The following is a 9,716-nucleotide window of genomic DNA, read 5'->3' on the forward strand; positions in this document are numbered from 1 at the left end:
CCAACCATAATTATGTTCAGCTTTGCTAAATACTGTAGCACAGCTATAGAAATGCAAAACTTAACTCACATTTTCCTTAAGCAGTAAAATTCCATCCAGCTTGTTTTTAGTGCACCAGTCTTGGAGACAACAATACCAGCTTGCCTTCAAAAAAACACTTAACTGATTGCATTTATATATAAAGGCTATTGTGTGATTTTTACCTTGTGTTCATTGGATAATAGGAAAAGAAAGCCCATACAATCATTCATGAATCCTAACAAAATTATCTTTGTGATACTAAGCTTAATCTCTGACTTATAGGTGGTTATAGTACAGGGATCACATATTTCAGGGCACTTTTGAATAAGTTCTGTATTAGTTTCTTTTCTATTAGTGATAAGACTCAATGATCAAGGCAACTTATAAAAGGAAGGATTTAATTGGGCTTATGGTTCCAAAGGGTTAGCATCTGTGGTATCAGAGTGAAGACTTGACTTTTCAAGACAGGATTTCTCGTGTAGTCCTGGCTGTCCTGGAACTCACAGAGAAGTGGGTTGGTGGTGAGACTGAGGATACTAAGGAGGTCACAAGTCTTTTGAAACCTTAAAGCCCACCACAGTGATACCTCCAAGGCCACACCTCCTAACTCTTCCTTAACAGTCCCACCAATTGGGAACCAAGTATTCAAACATGAGCATATGTGTTAAAATTCTCATTCAAACTAACATCATTTAGACTTTTTTTTTTTTTAAATCTGTAATGGTGTCTATCATCTTTAGTACTGATGTAATTATAATTTTAGGGTACCACAAACCAGGCCCACGTGCTGTAACAGACTTGGGTGATCAGCCTGTGTTCTGACAGCCCCACCAACGGACCAGCTATTGCCCATCTGTGAGAACTCCCTGGGCATCACTGTTCCTTAAAAACAGTATTGATAGTCAATAGTCTATAGTGGCTCTTAATTGTTCAAGTGAAAGGAATAGTCACATGTCTTTCATTTTAAACCAGCAGCTAAGAATGTTTACACTTGGTGAGAAAGGCATATTGGAAACCAAGGAGGCCCCATATGGTTTATTCCAAGATGCCACGTTTTAAATGCAAAGGAAGGGCTCTTGGAAACTAAAAGTGCTAATTCCATTGAACACAGATGGAAAGGAAGCACACAGTAACCTCATCACTGATGTGTAAAGTTCCAATCCAAAGCCCAGTACAAACCAGGCCCTAACTCCCTAAATCCCAAGAAGAAAGGTGTGATGCTAGCATAGTGTTTTGTGAAGTTATACAAAAACAGCCAACTCCAGACTATTAGAATATGAGGCGAGGGAGAAGGGCTGCTGTACACAGCATAGGGATCTGTGAACTATCCAGAAGGCAATTCACACTGTACATCTGGGGCACCACCATTGATGTACACGAAATAGCCTTAGGGACCGGAAAGATGGCTCAGCAGTCAAGAGCACTAGCTGATCTTCCAGAGTTCAATTCCCAGCACCCAAATGGTAGCTCACAACCAGCTGTGACTCAAGTCTCAGAGCATTTGACACCCTGTTCTGGCCTCCATGGACATCAGATATTCAGATATGCAAGTAAAACAGTAATGTAAAGAAATAGCCTTAGTGTTCCATTACAGAAGAAAAGTCATCAATGTATTCAAAAGACAGACCAACTCTTGTTAGGATTATAATGGCAGGTGACTTAATTCTAAAATCCAAAAGGCCTTTTTGTAATGAATAAAAGGAATAAGGAGGCCAAGCTCATTGTATCTATTAATACAGCACAGCTTGCTGGGAGTTTTAAGCTCAGCTCATAGACCTGAGTGCTTTCAATCAGTGTTCATGCACCTGCTCATTGTAGAGCTCCAGTGAAGGTGTGCAACAGTCATGTTTTCCTTTCCTGTGCCCACTGGCAGTGTCCTGTACGCCAGGATCAAGTGATTGGAACTATTTTGACTTCCATGTCTTAATGATTTCTCCCATGTTTCTGGGACATGTCAGATGGAAACCTGGGACAGAGTCACTATTCTGGATGTCATTAACGATAGTTCGCAGGAGGCAGAAATGCCAGTAACCCGAGGGGATCAAGACATGAGCAGAGGACATCAGCACTGATCTAGCAGCAATCTGCTGTTGGCTGACCAGCAGGGGCTGAGCCTTAACTGCCTAACACTCAGAGACCCTCTTAACCTCTTCCTTGCAAATGCTGGGATTAATGGAGTGTACCACTATGCTAAAGAACCCCAAACTTTACCATTACTTAAGAATCAGCATTAATACAACTAAATCTACAATGGTGGGCATACAGGTTATAAAGATAGTTAATAGTGACACAGTGGGAAGACACCACCATATAAAGGGCAGGTATTCTGTGTACTGCTGAAAAGTGATACCCTAGGCTAATATAGTGTGCACTCAAATACAGCCTGTTTAACAAGTCTGAAGTAAAAAGGAATTGAGATATGAATGAAATATAGGCTATATAACATTAAAAATGGAACTAAAAGTTGCTTGTCTTAAAAAGATCAAATTGACAAGACACCAACAAGAGAGAAGACTCAGATTTAACAAGATCCTAAATGAAAGTACAGATGTGTGGGGATACTTCATTTGTGGTGTAACAAAAAAAGCTTGCCTGAAGATCAGAGTATAGAGCCAGCCACACTAGTCATAGAGGCCAGGCAGCAGTGGCACACCTTTAATCCCAGCACTCGGAGACAGAGGCAGATGGATTTTTGTGAGTTTAAAGCCACACAAGTTTGAGTCAGTCTAATAGAAACAGCTCACACCTTTGACCCCAGCACATGGGATCACATGCCTTTAATCCAAGCACTAGGAAGATGGAGACAGGAGTGATATGGCTGGGTGGTGGGAGGAATATAAGGCGAGATGAGAGAACTCAGCTTTCAGTGTAAGGATTGCTAGAGACAGGATCACCCATTCGGTCTGAGCATTGGTAGAACCAAGGGCAGTGGCTGCTGCTCTGCTTCTCTGCTCTTTCAGCATTTACCCCTCTATCTGATTCAGTTTTTCTTAAGACCAATTAGAATTCAAGCTAGAGAGGTAATACCAAATAAAAAGTGGAGTGTTTTCAGAAATAGCCTAAACAAAATGCTTATGAAAAATAATAAAAATGACATTCTAGAACAAATGAATACATTTCCTAGAAACACAAAAGCTATCAGAGCTGACTCAAGAAATAAGATCCAGGAGATCTACATAACAAAGGATTAAATTAGTCCTCAAACCGTTAAGTGTTTTGCAAGAGGAATTTCTCACAAGGAATAGGCCCAGGATCAAATGAATTCCCTGATAGCTTCTTCAGCATTCTAAGAACTAGCCTCATACATGGTTCAACAGCAAAGGCCCTGACTAACTGCACAATGCCTTAGGTTCTCTCTCTCTCTCTTTCTCTCTCTCTTTCTCTCTCTCTCTCTCTCTCTCTCTCTCTCTCTCTCCCTCTCTCTCGCTCTCTCTCACACACACACACACACACACTTCAGACTGAGGTCACTTAATTCTGAAGCCCATTAGTACCTTGGTATTAAAGGCCAAATTATCAAAACAAGAAAGCATCAGTATCTTGAGTCCAGGATAGGGAGGTGTGCTATGAAAACATTATCTTCTAGATATAGCGTGGCTGCTAAAATCTTGAACATGGCAGCTGAGGAAACCTGCACAGAACCCCACTTTATTCCACCACAGACGCAAGAAGGGCTCCCGAGGCCCCACCCCTCCCTGAGGAACATTGGCAGTTAATGAGCTGGGGTCAGGAGACATCCTCTTTAGTGGCATAGTCACTAGTCAGTTGCCCCTGCTCATACAAGCAATCCTAAACTCAGTTGATTAAAAAGGACAAGCAGGAAGTGGACTAGGTGGGAAGAAAAGGGATCAACAAGAGTAGGAGACAGGAATAATGTGGTTGGACTATCAATACATGTGTGCATGCATGAAATGGTGTGTGTGTGTGTGTGTGTGTGTGTGTGTGTGTGTGTGTGTGTGTACAAAAAAACTCAAACTGAAAAGTTAGGCACTGTGACCATGTGGATTTTTATCTAAGGAATATGAGGGTGATTTAAGATGAAATAAAATCATAGTGGCATATACATTAAAATAAGGTAGAGGGAGAAATCTCATGAGCATCTCTTTAGATCAAGAATAATAGGCCTGCACTCCCTCCTCCTCCTTGCCACCTTGGTTGGTTTGTATTTGGGGGAGGTTGTGTTTTTGTGCTTGTTTGTTTTTGATTTTTTGAAACAGGGTTTCAGGTAGCCCAAGCTAGCCTTGAACTTGCTGCCTTGCCAGATAGAACCTTAAACTCCTGATCTTGTCACTTCCACTTCTCAAGCGTAAGATTGTGGGCCTGTGCTACCATGTCCAGCTAAGATGTCTGTTCTTGCCAGATCTATTTCAACATAACATCCAAACACACTGGGACAATTAGGCAAGGAAAAGACACTCAAATTGGAAACAAGGTAAAATCATCTGTTTCCAGATACAATTGTATATGTACATACATAGGCATTCCAGGGAGGTCTAGATGGCTTACTGTCTCCTTCAGAGGACAGCAAAAAAAGCTATATCCCAAAGGTGGGCAGCACTAAACTCAACAAAAGAAATAATAAGGCCTCCAAGTAGTGGTGTGACACACCTTTAATCCCAGTCTCAGAGTTCAAGGCCAGCATGGTCTACAGAGTAAGTTTCAGGGCAGACAGAGCTACAAAGAGAAACCCTTTTTTGGAAACAAACAAGACAGGCAAAGCAAACACAGTGGCATACACCTTTATTGCCAACATTCATGAGGCAGAGGCAGGAGGATCTCTGTGAGTTAAAAGCCAGAGGGGTCTACAGAGTGAGTTCCAGGACTACACAGAGAAACCCTGTCTTGAAAAAAGGGAAGAAATGCAGGGTCACAGATGTACAAAGACATGAGCGAGAGAAGAATAGGGAGCAAAGAAAACCACAATGGCAACTGTAACCAAGAGGGTAGTGACCTCATCACATTGTAGTGACACCATCACAGATGTGGTGATTTAGTTTAGCAACTGACAAGAAGCTTAGCATTGGTGTAGAAGCTTCCTAGAGTTTACCCCACAGCCTAGCTAGAATGGGAACAGTTCAGTGAGTGACTCATCATCCAGGCATTAAGACAGTGGTAGCTGTTGTGTGACCTTCACACGTACACACACACACACAGTCACAGAAGACCTCCATAAATCAAAATCCCAGTGTGAAGCCTAAACAGACTAGATTGAGAAGGATTGCTGATGTTGAAGATGAATCTCTTGAAATACACTGGCACATGCCTTTAATCCCAGTACTCAGGAGGCAAAGACAGGTGGATCTCTAAGTTCTAGGCCAGCCTGGTGTACAGATCCAGTTCTAGGATAGCCAGAGCTACGTAATAAAATTTCTTTGAAGAAATAAATTAAGGAGAAATTTAAGTGTAAACCTTTGAGATTGTTATGACGTGCACCACATGGTGACTGACCATTGCTGCTTGGCAAAGCTCCAGCATTTCAACATTGCAGACCATACTTCCCTAGCACCCTTACACTTTACTCTGAAAAGATGCAAGTGAGGACTTTAGGAAATTTCCAGACAAGATACAAGCATTGCCAGTGAGTACAGGGAAAGATGCTGTTGTAATCCAGGTAAACCTGGTCCCACCTCTCATCGACCTACCTGCACATGGCAGGTGTATGTACCCTGGATCTCTTCCCCGCCCCCCGCCATTTTTTTTCCTGGAAGGCAGACAGGACCTTCCCTGCCCCCTCCCTTTCTCTTCTGTCCTATCTCAGTGTATCTGTTTCTTTACCTTATTTTCTTACTACCCCTCAATAAAACTTTCAACATGAGTCACATCTACAGGTCTCTGTTTCCCCATCCACCCTCTATCTATCACCTGCCCTGGACCAGAACCAGGGACCTGCCACCTACAGTCCCAGCCCACTCAAATTCTTCCTAGCAGATACTTCTCAGCGATGAGGCAGCTGTGAGTGGAGATGAGCATACATTCTCACATACCAAGATGGCTATCATCAGGTGTAATCACAATCATGAAAAGAAATGAATAAGCCTAAGTGGGGGTGGGGGTCAAGAGGGCAGCTGCCCTCCCCGTGATAAACTAGAACAAGCCAAATGTCCATTATGGGGATTTTTCACTGAACTTTAATATTTTTATATTCTCACATTTACACATTGTGTTTTTGTCTGATTTTCATTCCAGTGATGGAAGGAGTGCATTAGGTTTTCTCAATGTGCTTCTCAAATTTGACTGATCTCCATTTAGCTGTGGGCAGCTTTGTTTTGTGTATTTTGAGGGTGTAGCAGACTTATAAAGCTGTTCATTGTCAGCCATGTAGCTGTGGTCCACAGGGTCAGTGTGAATGTCCAACTAATGAATGTTTTAATAATTTCTCCAAGCCAGGTGGTGTTGGCACACGCCTTTGATCCCAGCACTTGGGAGGCAGAGGCAGGCAGATCTCTATGAGTTCAAGGCCAGCCTGATATACCGAGTGAGTTCCAGGACAGGTTTCAAAACTACACAGAGAAACCCTGTTTCGAAAAGCAAATAATAATAATAATTGTTGTTATTATTTCCCCATGATGAACTACAAGGTCATATTCTTTTTTTGGGGGGTGGGTTTCAAGACAGGGTTTCTCTCTGTAGCTTTGGAGCCTGTCCTGTAACTAGCTCTGTAGACCAGGCTGGGCTTGAACTCAAGAGATCCAGCTGCCTCTGCCACTTCAGTGCTGGATGCTGGGATTAAAGGCATGTGCCACCAACACCTGGCATAAGGTCATATTCTTTTGAGCATCATTTTCATTAGCTGGTCAATACATAACTGGGATCTATGTGTGTGTATAAAGATACTTCGACAAACATTGATTAACAACATCAGGTGGCAGACTAGAGGCTGCTTCTATGTGATTTGGTGACAGAAAGATAAGGAAAAAAAAATAAGCTTTAAACCAGAGTGGTGGTACACACCTTTAAACCCATGAGTAGCAGAGGCAGGCAGACCCCTGAGTTCAGAGCAAGCCTGATCTACATAGGGAATCTTAGGCTAGCCAGTGCTACATAGTGAGATCCTGTCTCAATTATACAAAAGGGCTGGAGTAATGGCTCAACAGTTACTAGCACTGGCTGCCCTTGCAGAAAACAGGAGTTCAAGTCCCAGCACTTAAATGGCAGCTCACAACCCCCAGTAACTCCAGTCCCAGGGATTCTGATGCCCTCTTCTGGCCTCCATGAGCACTGCGTGCACATGGTACATGGCATGCAGACAAACACTCATAAAAGTAAAATCTTACCAAAAAAAAATTGTTCAAAGAAGAAAAAAAAAAAAAAAAAAAAAAAAAAAAAGAGGGACATTTCCAGAAACCCATGAAGGACCTTGACCCCCAAATCCTGGCCTCTGCCAAAGAACGAGGTCTCAGCTGGAGAGCGCCAGTTTCCAGTGAGATCCCACTACCCTGCAAAACCTTCTCAAGTTCCAGCTCAGCCCTTGTCCTCTTCTGCCGGCTATTGGCCAGAGGTGAGACTGGGCTGCCTGTCCCCTACAACCTCAATTCCCCCCTCCCCCTCCTGAACTCCCTGTGTTGGCCCCTGATCCTGCTGCTCCTGTCTCCAATCCCCATAGAGAGCACCCTTGGAGCTCTGATACACCCCCACCCATCCCCAATGCCAGCCTACCCCCCCCCACCCTGTGCCCTATCCCCCACACGGTCCTGCCGCTCTGGTTGAGCACTGGGACAGAGGGTGGAACCAACAGTCCACCCTACTTCGGAGACTTCTCGGAGCAACTCTGAACAAAGGAGACCTGACTATCCACGCGGGACCACCCGTAATTTCCACCAGCTTGGTCTCTGACCCCGGCTCCAGTCCTCTGCTGGAGTCCCTGGCCCCTCCCAGAGATCCGCCTACCTCTGCGGGTCCACTCGGAGTTCCTGCAGGCAAGATCCTTGTCCCCCCCAAATCCTGGCCTCTGCCAAAGAACGAGGTCTCAGCTGGAGAGCGCCAGTTTCCAGTGAGATCCCACTACCCTGCAAAACCTCCTCAAGTTCCAGCTCAGCCCTCGTCCTCTTCCGCCGGCTATTGGCCAGAGCTATTAGCCAGAGGTCCACTGTGAGTACCTACTGGCATCTTCTTCTGGATCCTCATCCTTGACCCCATCCCTGGATCCCTGTCTGCGGAGAAACCTTCTAGAGAGCTTGGACCACACAGAGCTACAGATATTGAATCTCAGACCCACATAAGCCCATCGGGGAAGTACCATAGAGAGAGGGGGGAGACACCACCAACACCTACTGGAAGAAGCTATGGGAAGAAGGCAATACAAGAGAACACCTAACAACAGAAAGACAAACATGACACCACCAGAATCTAGGGAATCTACACCAACAAGAATGGAACACAACAACAAAGCAGAGGAAGCAGAAGGGTACGACTTAAAAATTACCATCATAAAAATGATAGAGGCCCTCAAAGAAGATGTGAGAAAATTCCTTAAAGAAATGGAGGAAAAAGCAAAAAAGTGGAAGAAATGAACAAATTCCTTAAGGAAAGTACAGAAAGCCAAGAAAAAACAATTAACCAGGTGAAGGAAACGGTTCAAGACTTGAAAACTGAAATTGAGAAAATAGAGGCAACACAAACGGAAGGAATGCTGGAAATTGAAAAGCTGGGCAAAAAATCGGCAACGACAGACACAAGCATAACCAATAGAATTCAAGAGATGGAAAAGAGAATATCAGGCGCAGAAGATAAACTAGAAGAAATAGATTCATCGACCAAAGAAAATCATAAATCCAACAAATCCTTAACACAAAACATCCAGGAAATGTGGGACACCATGAAAAGGCCAAACTTAAGAATAATAGGCATAGAGGAAGGTGAGGAAGGCCAGCTCAAAGGTGCCGAAAACATATTCATCCAGGAAAACTTTCCAAATCTGAAGAAGGACATGCCCATGAAAGTACAAGAAGCATACCGAACCCCAAATAGGCTGGACCAAAGAAAAAAGACCCCTCGACATATAATAATCAAAACACCTAGCATACAGAATAAAGAAAGAATATTAAGAGCAGCAAAGGAAAAAGGACAGGTAACATATAAAGGCAGACTTATCAAAATTACACCTGATTTCTCCATGGAAACCCTCAAGGCCAGAAGGTCCTGGATAGATGTTCTAAAAGTATTAAGAGAACACGGATGCCAGCCTAGGCTACTATATCCAGCAAAACTCTCAATCAATATAGATGGAGAGAACAAGATATTTAATGACAAAATCAGATTTTCCCAATATGTAGCTACAAATCCAGCCCTACAGAAAGTATTGGAAGGAAAACTCCAACCCAAGGAAGGTAACTATGCCCACAAAAATGTAGGCAACAGATAATCCAACTACACCAGAAACCAAGGGTGAAGTAGAACTAATATATTCAAAATACCACTGCCAACAACAAACCTAAATCAAACAAGCATCAACAATCAATGGTCCTTAGTCACCCTCAACATTAATGGTCTTAACTCACCTATAAAAAGACACAGGCTAACAGAATGGATACGAAGACAGAATCCATCCTTCTGCTGCATACAAGAAACACATCTTAGCTTCAAAGATAGACATTACCTCAGGGTAAAGGGTTGGGAAAAGATTTTCCAATCAAATGGAAATAAGAAGCAAGCAGGCGTAGCTATCCTAATATCTAACAAGTTAGACTTCAAACCAA

Source organism: Phodopus roborovskii, unplaced genomic scaffold (genome assembly GCF_943737965.1).
Source record: "Phodopus roborovskii unplaced genomic scaffold, PHOROB, whole genome shotgun sequence".
NCBI classification, from domain to species: Eukaryota; Metazoa; Chordata; class Mammalia; order Rodentia; family Cricetidae; genus Phodopus; species Phodopus roborovskii.